Here is a 15093-nt window from a genome sequence, read left to right as displayed (position 1 = left end):
TAAGCGCCAAACAACTAACACAGGAACGCTTTCCAAATTGAAATTAATGCATTTTTGAGAAAATTATGCGATTTTAAAACTTTGGCTGTCCCCAAAAAATATGATGTAAAAAAATCGTGCTAAAAAAAGTTATCAAATAAAAATACCGATTTTAGGAATCTTGCAGAGGAAAATATAATTTTAGTAAAAAAATCGTGCTAAAAAAAGTTATCAAATAAAAATACCGATTTTAGGAAATTTGTAAAGGAAAATATAATTTTAATCAGTGAAGGAGCCATTTCCGACCCTATAATTTATATATTTTCTTGATCAGCATTAGCAGGCGAATCGTTCTGGCCATCTCTGGTAGCAAAACAGACATTTCCAATTTTTTGAAAAAAATTCAATTCGCAAAAATCTAAAAAAAATTGGATCTCCTAAAAAATTAAATTTTGTATGCAGATTTGAGAAGCGCCAAACAACTAACACAGGAACGCTTTCCGAATTGAAATTAATGCATTTTTGAGAAAGTTATGCGATTTTTAAACTTTGATTGTCCCAAAAAATATGATGTAAAAAAATCGTGCTAAAAAAAATTATCAAATAAAAATACCGATTTTCGGAATCTTGTAGAGGATAATATAATTTTAATCAGTGAAGGAGCCATTTCCGACCCTATAAATTATATATTTTCTTGATCAGCATTAGCAGGCGAATCGTTCTGGCCATCTCTGGTAGCAAAACAGACATTTCCAATTTTTTGAAAAAAATTCAAGGGGTTACATCGCAAAAATCTAAAAAAAATTGGATCTCCTAAAAAATTAAATTTTGTATGCAGATTTGAGAAGCGCCAAACAACTAACACAGGAACGCTTTCCAAATAGAAATTAATGCATTTTTGAGAAAATTATGCGATTTTTAAACTTTGGCTGTCCCCAAAAAATATGATGTAAAAAAATCGTGCTAAAAAAAATTATCAAATAAAAATACCGATTTTAGGAATCTTGCAGAGGAAAATATAATTTTAATCAGTGAAGGAGCCATTTCCGACCCTATAAATTATATATTTTCTTGATCAGCATTAGCAGGCGAATCGTTCTGGCCATCTCTGGTAGCAAAACAGACATTTCCAATTTTTTGAAAAAAATTCAAGGGGTTACATCGCAAAAATCTAAAAAAAATTGGATCTCCTAAAAAATTAAATTTAGTATGCAGATTTTTTAAGCGCCAAACAACTAACACAGGAACGCTTTCCGAATAGAAATTAATGCATTTTTGAGAAAATTATGCGATTTTTAAACTTTGGCTGTCCCCAAAAAATATGATGTAAAAAAATCGTGCTAAAAAAAATTATCAAATAAAAATACCGATTTTAGGAATCTTGTAGAGGAAAATATAATTTTAATCAGTGAAGGAGCCATTTCCGACCCTATAAATTATATATTTTCTTGATCAGCATTAGCAGGCGAATCGTTCTGGCCATCTCTGGTAGCAAAACAGACATTTCCAATTTTTTTAAAAAAATTCAATTCGCAAAAATCTAAAAAAAATTGGATCTCCTAAAAAATTAAATTTAGTATGCAGATTTCTTAAGCGCGAAACAACTAACACAGGAACGCTTTCCGAATTGAAATTAATGCATTTTTGAGAAAATTATGCGATTTTTAAACTTTGGCTGTCCCCAAAAAATATGATGTAAAAAAATCGTGCTAAAAAAAATTATCAAATAAAAATACCGATTTTCGGAATCTTGTAGAGGAAAATATAATTTTAATCAGTGAAGGAGCCATTTCCGACCCTATAATTTATATATTTTCTTGACCAGCATTAGCAGGCGAATCGTTCTGGCAATCTCTGGTAGCAAAACAGACATTTCCAATTTTTGAAAAAAATTCAAGTATAAAAATCTAAAAAAAAATGGATCTCCTAAAAAATTAAATTTTGTATGCAGATTTTTTAAGCGCCAAACAACTAACACAGGATCGCTTTCCTAATTGAAATTAATGCATTTTTGAGAAAATTATGCGATTTTTAAACTTTGGTTGTCCCAAAAAATATGATGTAAAAAAATCGTGCTAAAAAAAATTATCAAATAAAAATACCGATTTTAGGAATCTTGTAGAGGAAAATATAATTTTAATCAGTGAAGGAGCCATTTCCGACCCTATAAATTATATATTTTCTTGATCAGCATTAGCAGGCGAATCGTTCTGGCAATCTCTGGTAGCAAAACAGACATTTCCAATTTTTTGACAAAAATTCAAGGGGTTACATCGCAAAAATCTAAAAAAAAATGGATCTCCTTAAAAATTAAATTTTGTATGCAGATTTGAGAAGCGCGAAACAACTAACACAGGATCGCTTTCCGAATTGAAATTAATGCATTTTTGAGAAAATTATGCGATTTTTAAACGATGATTGTCCCAAAAAATATGATGTAAAAAAATCGTGCTAAAAATAATTATCAAATAAAAATACCGATTTTAGGAATCTTGCAGAGGAAAATATAATTTTAATCAGTGAAGGAGCCATTTCCGACCCTATAAATTATATATTTTCTTGATCAGCATTAGCAGGCGAATCGTTCTGGCCATCTTTGGTAGCAAAACAGACATTTCCAATTTTTTGAAAAAAATTCAAGGGGTTGCATCGCAAAAATCTAAAAAAAATTGGATCTCCTAAAAAATTAAATTTAGTATGCAGATTTCTTAAGCGCGAAACAACTAACACAGGAACGCTTTCCGAATTGAAATTAATGCATTTTTGAGAAAGTTATGCGATTTTTAAACTTTGATTGTCCCAAAAAATATGATGTAAAAAAATCGTGCTAAAAAAAATTATCAAATAAAAATACCGATTTTAGGAATCTTGCAAAGGAAAATATAATTTTAATCAGTGAAGGAGCCATTTCCGACCCTATAAATTATATATTTTCTTGATCAGCATTAGCAGGCGAATCGTTCTGGCCATCTCTGGTAGCAAAACAGACATTTCCAATTTTTTGAAAAAAATTCAAGGGTTAATCGAAAAATCTAAAAAAAAATGGATCTCCTAAAAAATTAAATTTTGTATGCAGATTTTTTAAGCGCCAAACAACTAACACAGGAACGCTTTCCGAATTGAAATTAATGCATTTTTGAGAAAGTTATGCGATTTTTAAACTTTGACTGTCCCAAAAAATATGATGTAAAAAAATCGTGCTAAAAAAAATTATCAAATAAAAATACCGATTTTAGGAATTTTGTAGAGGAAAACATAATTTTAATCAGTGAAGGAGCCATTTCCGACCCTATAAATTATATATTTTCTTGATCAGCATTAGCAGGCGAATCGTTCTGGCAATCTCTGGTAGCAAAACAGACATTTCCAATTTTTTGACAAAAATTCAAGGGGTTGCATCGCAAAAATCTAAAAAAAATTGGATCTCCTAAAAAATTAAATTTAGTATGCAGATTTGTTAAGCGCGAAACAACTAACACAGGAACGCTTTCCAAATAGAAATTAATGCATTTTTGAGAAAGTTATGCGATTTTTAAACTATGATTGTCTCAAAAAATATGATGTAAAAAAATCGTGCTAAAAAAAATTATCAAATAAAAATACCGATTTTAGGAATCTTGCAAAGGAAAATATAATTTTAATCAGTGAAGGAGCCATTTCCGACCCTATAAATTATATATTTTCTTGATCAGCATTAGCAGGCGAATCGTTCTGGCCATCTCTGGTAGCAAAACAGACATTTCCAATTTTTTGAAAAAAATTCAAGGGGTTGCATCGCAAAAATCTAAAAAAAATTGGATCTCCTAAAAAATTAAATTTAGTATGCAGATTTGTTAAGCGCGAAACAACTAACACAGGAACGCTTTCCTAATTGAAATTAATGCATTTTTGAGAAAGTTATGCGATTTTTAAACTTTGGCTGTCCCCAAAAAATATGATGTAAAAAAATCGTGCTAAAAATAATTATCAAATAAAAATACCGATTTTAGGAAATTTGTAAAGGAAAATATAATTTTAATCAGTGAAGGAGCCATTTCCGACCCTTTAAATTATATATATTCTTGATCAGCATTAGCAGGCGAATCGTTCTGGCAATCTCTGGTAGCAAAACAGACATTTCCAATTTTTTGAAAAAAATTCAAGGGGTTACATCGCAAAAATCTAAAAAAAATGGATCTCCTAAAAAATTAAATTTTGTATGCAGATTTTTTAAGCGCCAAACAACTAACACAGGATCGCTTTCCTAATTGAAATTAAAGCTTTTTTGAGAAAGTTATGCGATTTTTAAACTTTGGCTGTCCCCAAAAAATATGATGTAAAAAAATCGTGCTAAAAAAAATTATTAAATAAAAATACCGATTTTAGGAATTTTGTAGAGGAAAACATAATTTTAATCAGTGAAGGAGCCATTTCCGACCCTATAAATTATATATATTCTTGATCAGCATTAGCAGGCGAATCGTTCTGGCAATCTCTGGTAGCAAAACAGACATTTCCAATTTTTTTACAAAAATTCAAGGGGTTACATCGCAAAAATCTAAAAAAAAATTGGATCTCCTAAAAAATTAAATTTTGTATGCAGATTTGAGAAGCGCCAAACAACTAATACAGGAACGCTTTCCGAATTGAAATTAATGCATTTTTGAGAAAGTTATGCGATTTTTAAACTATGATTGTCCCAAAAAATATGATGTAAAAAAATCGTGCTAAAAAAAATTATCAAATAAAAATACCGATTTTCGGAATCTTGTAGAGGAAAATATAATTTTAATCAGTGAAGGAGCCATTTCCGACCCTATAAATTATATATTTTCTTGATCAGCATTAGCAGGCGAATCGTTCTGGCCATCTCTGGTAGCAAAACAGACATTTCCAATTTTTTGAAAAAAATTCAAAAAAATCTAAAAAAAAATGGATCTCCTAAAAAATTAAATTTTGTATGCAGATTTTTTAAGCGCCAAACAACTAACACAGGATCGCTTTCCTAATTGAAATTAATGCATTTTTGAGAAAATTATGCGATTTTAAAACTTTGGCTGCCCCCAAAAAATATGATGTAAAAAAATCGTGCTAAAAAAAATTATCAAATAAAAATACCGATTTTAGGAATTTTGTAAAGGAAAATATAATTTTAATCAGTGAAGGAGCCATTTCCGACCCTATAAATTATATATATTCTTGATCAGCATTAGCAGGCGAATCGTTCTGGCAATCTCTGGTAGCAAAACAGACATTTCCAATTTTTTGAAAAAAATTCAAGGGGTTGCATCGCAAAAATCTAAAAAAAATGGATCTCCTAAAAAATTAAATTTTGTATGCAGATTTGAGAAGCGCCAAACAACTAACACAGGAACGCTTTCCGAATTGAAATTAATGCATTTTTGAGAAAGTTATGCGATTTTTAAACTATGATTGTCCCAAAAAATATGATGTAAAAAAATCGTGCTAAAAAAAATTATCAAATAAAAATACCGATTTTCGGAATCTTGTAGAGGAAAATATAATTTTAATCAGTGAAGGAGCCATTTCCGACCCTATAATTTATATATTTTTTTGACCAGCATTAGCAGGCGAATCGTTCTGGCAATCTCTGGTAGCAAAACAGACATTTCCAATTTTTTGAAAAAAATTCAATAATAAAAATCTAAAAAAAAATGGATCTCCTAAAAAATTAAATTTTGTATGCAGATTTTTTAAGCGCCAAACAACTAACACAGGAACGCTTTCCGAATAGAAATTAATGCATTTTTGAGAAAATTATGCGATTTTTAAACTTTGGCTGTCCCCAAAAAATATGATGTAAAAAAATCGTGCTAAAAAAAGTTATCAAATAAAAATACCGATTTTAGGAATCTTGCAGAGGAAAATATAATTTTAATCAGTGAAGGAGCCATTTCCGACCCTATAATTTATATATTTTCTTGATCAGCATTAGCAGGCGAATCGTTCTGGCCATCTCTGGTAGCAAAACAGACATTTCCAATTTTTTGAAAAAAACTCAAGGGGTTGCATCGCAAAAATCTAAAAAAAATTGGATCTCCTAAAAAATTAAATTTTGTATGCAGATTTGAGAAGCGCCAAACAACTAACACAGAAACGCTTTCCGAATTGAAATTAATGCATTTTTGAGAAAGTTATGCGATTTTTAAACTTTGATTGTCCCAAAAAATATGATGTAAAAAAATCGTGCTAAAAAAAGTTATCAAATAAAAATACCGATTTTAGGAATCTTGCAGAGGAAAATATAATTTTAATCAGTGAAGGAGCCATTTCCGACCCTATAATTTATATATTTTCTTGATCAGCATTAGCAGGCGAATCGTTCTGGCCATCTCTGGTAGCAAAACAGACATTTCCAATTTTTTGAAAAAAATTCAAGGGGTTGCATCGCAAAAATCTAAAAAAAATTGGATCTCCTTAAAAATTAAATTTTGTATGCAGATTTGAGAAGCGCGAAACAACTAACACAGGATCGCTTTCCGAATTGAAATTAATGCATTATTGAGAAAATTATGCGATTTTAAAACTATGATTGTCCCAAAAAATATGATGTAAAAAAATCGTGCTAAAAAAAGTTATCAAATAAAAATACCGATTTTAGGAATCTTGCAGAGGAAAATATAATTTTAATCAGTGAAGGAGCCATTTCCGACCCTATAATTTATATATTTTCTTGATCAGCATTAGCAGGCGAATCGTTCTGGCCATCTCTGGTAGCAAAACAGACATTTCCAATTTTTTGAAAAAAATTCAAGGAGTTACATCGCAAAAATCTAAAAAAAATTGGATCTCCTAAAAAATTAAATTTAGTATGCAGATTTGTTAAGCGCGAAACAACTAACACAGGAACGCTTTCCAAATAGAAATTAATGCATTTTTGAGAAAGTTATGCGATTTTTAAACTTTGATTGTCCCAAAAAATATGATGTAAAAAAATCGTGCTAAAAAAAATTATCAAATAAAAATACCGATTTTAGGAATCTTGCAGAGGAAAATATAATTTTAATCAGTGAAGGAGCCATTTCCGACCCTATAAATTATATATTTTCTTGATCAGCATTAGCAGGCGAATCGTTCTGGCCATCTCTGGTAGCAAAACAGACATTTCCAATTTTTTTAAAAAAATTCAAGGGGTTGCATCGCAAAAATCTAAAAAAAATTGGATCTCCTAAAAAATTTAATTTAGTATGCAGATTTCTTAAGCGCGAAACAACTAACACAGGAACGCTTTCCGAATTGAAATTAATGCATTTTTGAGAAAATTATGCGATTTTTAAACTTTGGCTGTCCCCAAAAAATATGATGTAAAAAAATCGTGCTAAAAAAAATTATCAAATAAAAATACCGATTTTCGGAATCTTGTAGAGGAAAATATAATTTTAATCAGTGAAGGAGCCATTTCCGACCCTATAATTTATATATTTTCTTGACCAGCATTAGCAGGCGAATCGTTCTGGCAATCTCTGGTAGCAAAACAGACATTTCCAATTTTTTGAAAAAAATACAAAAAAATCTAAAAAAAATGGATCTCCTAAAAAATTAAATTTAGTATGCAGATTTCTTAAGCGCGAAACAACTAACACAGGAACGCTTTCCGAATTGAAATTAATGCATTTTTGAGAAAATTATGCGATTTTTAAACTTTGGCTGTCCCCAAAAAATATGATGTAAAAAAATCGTGCTAAAAAAAATTATCAAATAAAAATACCGATTTTCGGAATCTTGTAGAGGAAAATATAATTTTAATCAGTGAAGGAGCCATTTCCGACCCTATAATTTATATATTTTCTTGACCAGCATTAGCAGGCGAATCGTTCTGGCAATCTCTGGTAGCAAAACAGACATTTCCAATTTTTTGAAAAAAATACAAAAAAATCTAAAAAAAAATGGATCTCCTAAAAAATTAAATTTAGTATGCAGATTTCTTAAGCGCGAAACAACTAACACAGGAACGCTTTCCAAATTGAAATTAATGCATTTTTGAGAAAATTATGCGATTTTAAAACTTTGGCTGTCCCCAAAAAATATGATGTAAAAAAATCGTGCTAAAAAAAAATTATCAAATAAAAATACCGATTTTCGGAATCTTGTAGAGGAAAATATAATTTTAATCAGTGAAGGAGCCATTTCCGACCCTTTAAATTATATATTTTCTTGATCAGCATTAGCAGGCGAATCGTTCTGGCCATCTCTGGTAGCAAAACAGACATTTCCAATTTTTTGAAAAAAATACAAAAAAATCTAAAAAAAAATGGATCTCCTAAAAAATTAAATTTAGTATGCAGATTTCTTAAGCGCGAAACAACTAACACAGGAACGCTTTCCAAATTGAAATTAATGCATTTTTGAGAAAATTATAGGATTTTAAAACTTTGGCTGTCCCCAAAAAATATGATGTAAAAAAATCGTGCTAAAAAAAATTATCAAATAAAAATACCGATTTTCGGAATCTTGTAGAGGAAAATATAATTTTAATCAGTGAAGGAGCCATTTCCGACCCTTTAAATTATATATTTTCTTGATCAGCATTAGCATGCGAATCGTTCTGGCCATCTCTGGTAGCAAAACAGACATTTCCAATTTTTTGAAAAAAATTCAAAAAAATCTAAAAAAAAATGGATCTCCTAAAAAATTAAATTTTGTATGCAGATTTTTTAAGCGCCAAACAACTAACACAGGATCGCTTTCCTAATTGAAATTAATGCATTTTTGAGAAAATTATGCGATTTTAAAACTTTGGCTGTCCCCAAAAAATATGATGTAAAAAAATCGTGCTAAAAAAAATTATCAAATAAAAATACCGATTTTAGGAATTTTGTAAAGGAAAATATAATTTTAATCAGTGAAGGAGCCATTTCCGACCCTATAAATTATAAATATTCTTGATCAGCATTAGCAGGCGAATCGTTCTGGCAATCTCTGGTAGCAAAACAGACATTTCCAATTTTTTGACAAAAATTCAAGGGGTTACATCGCAAAATGAATTTGCTAAGCGCCAAACAACTAACACAGGATCGCTTTCCGAATTGAAATTAATGCTTTTTTGAGAAAGTTATGCGATTTTTAAACTTTGGCTGTCCCCAAAAAATATGATGTAAAAAAATCGTGCTAAAAAAAATTATCAAATAAAAATACCGATTTTAGGAATTTTGTAAAGGAAAATATAATTTTAATCAGTGAAGGAGCCATTTCCGACCCTATAAATTATATATTTTCTTGATCAGCATTAGCAGGCGAATCGTTCTGGCAATCTCTGGTAGCAAAACAGACATTTCCAATTTTTTGAAAAAAATTCAAGGGGTTACATCGCAAAATGAATTTGCTAAGCGCCAAACAACTAACACAGGAACTTTTTCCGAATAGAAATTAATGCATTTTTGAGAAAGTTATGCGATTTTTAAACTTTGGCTGTCCCAAAAAATACTACAAAATTATTAAGTAAAACAAATTCGGATCTTTACTTAAATGGGTGTGGCCCCATACACACACTCGGATCTATGGAATATTGCAGTGTTGTGTGTAGACACTATGCATAAAATTATGCAACGTAGTTTGACTTCCGGCTGCAATTTATTTAGCCTAAAAGATGCGACATTTTATTGCTAGACAGACAGTAATCTTTGCAAATTGTTTTTTTTTTCATTGCATACTTCCCCAAGTATTGCCTCAATATTAAATGTTAGCATACTGTTTTGGGCCTCCGAACTGCACTACATTTGGAACTTCAACAGCAGACTTATGCATTGTATTTACATTTTGCATGGCGGAAAGTATCAACCATTTAATATTAAATCTCATTTTGGATCTTTGCTTATATGGCGGTGGCCTCATACACACAGTCGGATCTACAGAATATGGCTGTGGGTACACTATCCATGAAAGTATGCCACGCATTTTCACTTCCGTCTGCTATTTATTCAGCCTAAAAGATGCAAAGTGTTTAAGCCAGACAGTTCGTAATTTTTGCAAATTGGTTTTCAGTGTATTTTTTCGCGGGGCAAAATAATTGCCTCGATTTTAAATATTAGCATACTGTTTTGGGCTGCCGATCGAAGCTGCACGACCTTTGGAAAATTAAAAAGCAGATTCCAGCCCTATATTTACATTTTGCATGGCGGAAATGATCGTCATTTTAAATTTAAATTGAAATTGATCGTTTAACTGACGTGGTGGCAACTGATCCACTGTTTAAATCTAAATTGAAATTTTGTCGGTAAGCTGATATGACGGGTATTGATGCCCTATATAAATTTAAAATTAAAAATGCGAAGATTGGAATTGGAATTAAAGCATTTAGCGCCTTTTGTTATTGTAAATTGTAAAGTGTAGTTGTTAAAGAGTTTTTTTGTAAAAGAAATGTTTATATTTTTTTTTAAGTTTTTGTCGTAATAGAGATGTTTTGATTGTTTTTCACGAGTTTTTGTTGTAAAAGAGATGTTTTTATTGTTTTAAAGAGTTTTTTTTAAGATTAATTTTTTAAAGAGTTTTTGTTGTAAAAGAGATGTTTTTTATTGTTTGAAAGAGTTTTTGTTGTACAAAAGATGTTTTTTATTATGTTTTAAAAAGTTTTTCTTGTAAATGAGATGTTGTTGTTGTTGTTTTTGTTGTTGTTGTTGTTCTTGTTGTTGTTTTCGTTGTTGTTTTTGTAGATACTTTGTAGTTACTGTTGTTGTTGTAGGCAAAGACAAGCCTTCGAATTAATCAATTTCAGTAAAAATCTATCCTGAAGGAGCAGGCAAACAGAAGGCAGCAGCAAGCAAATTTAATTTTCTGTAAATTCATTGTTCACCCTTCAAGTATGCTACATCGTACCCCCAAAAGTATGCAATTCTAATAATATGAAATTAGGTATCAGGTATCAAAACAAACTTTTTAATTTTTTCAAACAAAATGAAAGGGGTTACATCATTAAAATTGTGAAATATCTAAAAAAAAATGGATTTCTTCAAAAAGTTAAATTTAGTACGCAGATTTGTTAAATGCCAACCAAAAAATTAAAAAGGAACGCTTTCTGAATTGAAATAAATGCATTTTGACATAATTATGCAATTTTTTCACTTCGATTTCCATAAAATTTGAGATGTAGCCAACCGTGGTAGCCCTTTATGACTTTTATTTTTATGACACACCGGAAATAGTGCTTTATAGACAAGGCTGTGACCAGGAGCTGGAATCCAATGGATTTTTCTGGAAAATTACAGTAGCTTTCCCTAATTAAAAGTTCCTATTTATATGATACACCGGAAAATGTTTAAAAAAATTTACATTAAAAGCTCGTAACGGAACTTGGAATTTGAAGGTTTTTTCCTGGAAATACACATGAGCTTTTCCGCAGCTGGCAAATTTTGCGTGCCGTAATACTTTTTATATGCAAGTGCCGCCAAAATCTAAAGTCTAAATATCTGAATAATTAAAAGGCTTAGATTGCGATCTTGGAGGCTCAGCTTTCCGTAAAGCCAATTTAAGGTTTTCATTTTAATCATACACCGGAAACAGTGCTTTGCAAGTTAAAGGGAGATGGAATCCGATGGATTTTCCTAGAAAAACATAAGAGCTTTTCAACAGCTCGCAAAGATTTTTCTATTTTTAGCATGAACCGGAAATAATTTTTTAAAAGCTAAGCATACACGGATGTTAATGGGAGCTGAAATCCGATGAATTTTCCTGGAAAAGCTAAGGGGAAAGCCCCCCCCAAAGCTCGGAAAATTCAGAGAAGAAGCTTAGCTATGTTTACCATGCACCGGAAATAGTTTTTTTAAAAGCTAAGCATACAAGGATGTTAATGGGACCTGAAATCCGATGAATTTTCCTGAAATAGCTCAGGGGCTTTCCCGCAGCTCGGAAAATTCTGAGCAGAAGTGAATAACAGATGGCTCCAGGTACTCTTAAAAGTAAGAAATTTAATGTTTTAAATTTTATTTTTCTTGAACATTTCTTTAAACTTAGGATAATAATATACGTGTATTATTAACGTATATGATATGGGACTTAAAATATATATTAAAAAGATTTCATAGAAGGTAAGAATTATGTATGTTCATACGAATATATACTTAGATTTGGTAAGTAACATATACATACATATATGAAAGGGTAACTGAAGTACATATGTGCCAAATAAAGATATACATAATAATTATTATTATTTATTAATATTAATTATTATTAATAATTTATGTTGAATTTATATTTTTATATTATATATATTAATTGATTTATATTGAAAGATTTTAAAATAATGATCATGATCATGATCATTATTATTTATTATCCTCTAAGTTTCTCATGCTTAAAGTTCTCATATCGTAAAACAACAAATGATCGGATTTGTCTAAGTCCTTCTCTTGCTCTTCCTTAATTAATAAATAATCCTTGGAATTTTTAAAGCACTTTCATTGCCCTTAAAGTTAACAAAAGAAAAAGTGAATATAACCAAACAATTTGTGTTTTCTTTAGGCTAAATAAATATGTTAATGTTTACATGTTATTGCTTATATGCTTTGATTAGTTTTATTATTTATTGCAAGACATACAATTTAAATAATTTGCTATTATGTAATAACTAGATCGTAGTTTTGTTTCCAAATTATATTTAAAGTAACTGAACTAATTACCCCTTTTTGTTTTGAATAATAATTCCATTTATATTTTATAAAACCCAACAAAAACTAAGATATAAGAAGGAATATTTATTTTAAAAAGGTCTAAGCCAGGTTTCTTTGTTGTTGTTCTTCTTTGGTAGAGATGCCTACCTGAGGACCCATCGCTCCTTCCTGGATATCCTGAGCTTCCAGCATCCTTTGTGTAATTGCACGTTGCGGCACGCGAAATTAAACAGAGATACATAGCTCGAGTGGTGCCGGAGGGATAGGAGGATGAACAGATAATGAAGCCGGCGGAGGATGTTGGAGGAGGTGAAGACCCAGTGGGAGCCAGAGCTCGAGGGGCTGACTAAATGCCGAAAGAATGACAAACGCCCGAAGGACGCAGCACCCATTTTCCCCACCCCAGAAACAAACTTTTCCAAGGAGCTGGAGGGAGAGAGCGTGAGTGTCACATCTCCGGCATTGTCTATTGTTCCCAGAAGTGTTTTTATTTAGCCCGACCAGCTCTTGAGGAGGACCAAGGAGCTCCAAGCACCGTTCTCCTCCTTGGCATTTTCACAGACTTTACGTTTGTTTTATTATCTTTTATTATTGCCTTTGCCGCTTTTGTCTAATTTCGCTGTTGTCTTTTTCTGGCCTCCGTTCCCTCACCATTCACCTTCAGTCCCCTCCTCTTTCCTGGTGCTAAATTGGCCGTTAAGATGCTAAAGATGCGGATTTCGGTGATTTACCAACTGAGTTGCCCCCAGCCTCAGTCGTTGTCCTTCCTCCGAGGGCGCTACCATTAGCCTTTTAGCCAGGCTCCTGGCCACTTTGAATACACAGCAGTGACCTTTTCTCAAAAAGTCAAGAGTAGAATTTATAAATATGATACATATTTTATGTATATTAATTAATTATAAACAAAATGATGAACCTAAAAGATAAAACCCGTACAGTATGTTTAACCTTATTATAAGAGGCATACATAGGGCATTAAAAATGTCAATAAAATATTGAATAAGATGCATAACCATACCATCCATACCATACCATACTGCCTAGTAATATGTATACTTAGGTGTCACGCATCCTTTGCTTTATTTGTCTTGAATTTATTTAGAAAACAAATGATATACTTGTATTAATAAGTCTTAACTAAAGTTTAAGTACAATAAGACGTTATGCTTTTTGCCAAAAACAAGGCTGCCCTGCTTTGACTGTTTCCTTTTTTCTTGGCCAAGACTACTCCACTCTGGATCCCTGTTCCAAGCCCGTATCCTGGCGAAAAGGCTTTGTCATTTTATGTTTCGCCTTTTGTTGTCCTGTTTGTTGCCACTGCCTTTGTCTTGCCCTGGCTTTGTTTTGTCTGCTTTATGGGCCCCCGAAAGAAGTTGTGGCGGAAATCGCGCTAATTTCGCCGCCTGCTCCTGAAGGAAGAGATAGGGAATAGATGACTTTACCCCTTTTGGGGCACTTGGTTTTGGCCACAAAACTACCATTATTGCGGCAGGCCGACGACAGATGGGATCGGATTGATTGCGGCCAGACGCGGAAGTGAATGCGGATGGCATTCGATGTTCGGTGTGTACGGGTGCGTAAGTGGTAATGGGCGCCTGGCCTGGCTGGGTGGTCATCCTGGCACAGACGGAATCCATTTCCCGCTCCAAAGGGCGCTCAGGCTTCATTAGCTGCGTTTTTCTGCGGGCTGATGCTCCTGCTCCTGGACTGACCATGTGACGGTGTTGATTTTCACACAACGCAGCGTGAAATTAGAAATGAACGGTGGCAAGCGGTGGTCCTGCCGCATCAGCAAAAGGACACTTTGGGGGTCGGGTTCGCAAGGGTCAGGTGACGCGACGCGGCAAATCAGTTGCTGCTGCTGCATTTGGCGATTTTGTGGTTTCCCGTTGGCCTCCTGACATCGCTCCTCATCGTCGTCTGCCGCTGACAGACGAAATTAAAATGTCCCCGATTGCAAGTGTGAGGGGAGAGGACAGCCATGACCATGTCTGCGTGTCACTTAATGACCAATTTGCCAGCAAACAGTCGGGAGTGGAGAGTGGAGTGGAGTGTTCTTCCTGGATCCACAGCTGTCACTGCGATAAATCTTCAAGTTTCGGAAAAATCACGGCCTCCGCACCGATAAGCTCAACTGACAGGGACAACAATCGCTAGGAGAATTACAACATGTCGCAGTTTGTTTGAAATTTAAATAAATTTCAAATTCGTTAGCAAGCTTCCAGGACGAATCCCAGTTCCCAGTTCCCAGTTCCCGGTCGTGGCAAAAAGTTTGCGCTCAGCTACAATTAACTTTTAAGTATGCCATTTCACAGATACCGCAGATATCGTCGCGATATAAAAAGCCGTATGCAAAGTCGTGCATCCCATTCCCCCGGCTGGAGGTCCTTGGAACAAGGTCGAGGGGGGTTGAAGTTGCCAGCAGCAGTTGAAGAATAATTTCGTGCCATTTATCATGTCACAGAATGAAGACAATAGCGAACACAAAAAGGACGAATTAGGAATACTC

This window comes from Drosophila serrata, unplaced genomic scaffold, assembly GCF_035046125.1.
Source record: "Drosophila serrata isolate PLE 108 unplaced genomic scaffold, ASM3504612v1 contig_293, whole genome shotgun sequence".
Classification (NCBI taxonomy): Eukaryota; Metazoa; Arthropoda; class Insecta; order Diptera; family Drosophilidae; genus Drosophila; species Drosophila serrata.
The sequence above is the reverse complement of the archived record's forward strand: the minus strand, read 5'-3'. Positions refer to the sequence as shown.